Below are 2,001 nucleotides of genomic sequence, written 5' to 3'. Positions count from 1 at the left end.
TGACCACTAGAACCAACCAAGTGCCCATCAATACTCCGTACATTAATCCATAATAAATAAATCATCTCCACAACAGACATAGAAAATTAAACAAGTGTAGCTAAGTAGTTGCAAGGGTAGCTACTATGCAGACTGGTAGCTGCCCTTAACATTTCCTGGTATCGGAAGCTGTGTTAAGTACTTGTAATTGTGCAACTGTGGAGGTGCAGTGATGAACAATGGGAAAACATAAACAAGTGTACAAGTTAACAAAAGATGCTTTACTACATTGAGCATTGGAAGCTGCTTTACTACATTGTGTCATCATTACAAGTGAGCAAAATACTCCATAAGTCAATAAATGGTTGACTGTTTACATCGCTTATCATGATTACATATCAGGATAATATATCTAGCCGTAATATTGTAGACGCCACTACTTTGAGATCCTAATGCTCAGGTTATCGATCGGTCTTGGCAGTGCACAGTCCTCAACATACTTGAGGCGATCTTCCGCACAAAGCCAAGCCGTGAGCCAATAAGTTACAGTTGTTGTAAGATATCCTTGAATCTCAGTGGGATTCTGATTTTCCATATTCTTCACAATGCAGAAAGTGCCTGGAGGATTCCACAGTTGCTTGTACTGTGTGTCATCCACTAGAATTTTGGATGTAGCAGTGTACTGTTGCTTGTACTGTGCGTCATCCACTAGAATTGTGGATGTAGCAGTGTACTGACCTCTTTTCTTTCAGAAGTCACTTAGCTTCTTGTAAAATGCAGGCTTTCCACCAGTTATCTTGAATCTAGCATCTCTTACACAATCCTGTTGTGCAAGAATTTCCTTGAATTGGGGAAATTGATCAGGAAAGCAGGCACTCAACAGTTTTTCTGCTTTAGTCTTCATGCAGCAGGTCCACACAAATACATCAAAGTGCACAAGGCACCAGTCCAAGAATGCAGGTGCATCCCTGTTATATCCAGCAAACACCCCTGCTGTGTCTACAATTTCTAGATCATTCCAGTAGGCAGGCTTCTGTGAACAGTACCTCTTGTCTAATGAAGTCAGTAGGACACCATTAATATCAAGGATTAGAGTTGGCTTACTCTCAAAAAATATGTTCCTAGGATCCTCCCATGGACGAGACATTGTCCCATCATCGTTCCTAACATAATCTGCAACACCATGTGCACCTTCTCCATCCTCCCTTTGCCGAGACACCATCCCATCATCGTGCCTTACATGTTCTGTACCACCTGCACCAACTGCACCAGCTGCACAACCTGCATCACCACCTGCATCCACATATGCATCATCATCTTCCTAAGATGGTTCAGACTTTTCATTGGTAATCTCCGTGTCCTCACCTACACCAACTGCCCCACCTGCACAACTTGATTCACCAATTGCATCCACAGATGCATCACCATCTTCCCAAGGTGATTCAGAATTTTCAATGATAATGTCTGTGTCTTCACCTGCACTGCCTGCACCAATTGCACCACTTGCATCCACAGATGCGTCACCATCTTCTCGAGGTGGTTCAGACTTATCAATTTTAATCTCCGTGTCATCACCTACACCACCTGCACCAACTGCACAACTTGCATCACCACCTGCATCCACAGATGCATCACCATTTTCCCTTCCTGGTTCAGACTTTTTCATGATAATTTTTGTGTCCTCACCTGTACTGAGGACAAAAAACTCCATGTTTCTATCCTCTTGGTCATCAATGCTGCTACCACATGGGACTTGGCCCTCAACTCTAAATGAACCGTCTACATGAGGAGGGTCTCTCATAGTAGACTGTGCTATCATACTTATTATGTGATCAAGATTGTCAATGTTGCTAGTGGCAACATCTGAACATAAACAATAATGAGATAAACAACAATGATGGACAAGACAAAAAAAATATGATTTTGGCTTTCTTAATTCATAGGAAATGGAGAATTGTTACAAAGAAAAAACTGGCGACAGGATTTAGGAAAAGAGCCAAAAATGGGGATAGGCTACAAAGC

General features: G+C 42.1%; 1 pseudogene; it reads right to left on the bottom strand.

The window, feature by feature from the left end:
• Positions 1–415: 415 nt before the first annotated feature.
• Positions 416–1,780, bottom strand: LOC147451936 (uncharacterized; annotated as a pseudogene).
• Positions 1,781–2,001: the final 221 nt, after the last annotated feature.

Source organism: Adiantum capillus-veneris, chromosome 8 (assembly GCF_014529385.1).
Source record: "Adiantum capillus-veneris isolate H3 chromosome 8, ASM1452938v2, whole genome shotgun sequence".
In the NCBI taxonomy this organism is placed as follows: Eukaryota; Viridiplantae; Streptophyta; class Polypodiopsida; order Polypodiales; family Pteridaceae; genus Adiantum; species Adiantum capillus-veneris.
Note: the sequence above shows the minus strand (reverse complement) of the source record. Positions and strands in the feature narration are given on the sequence as shown.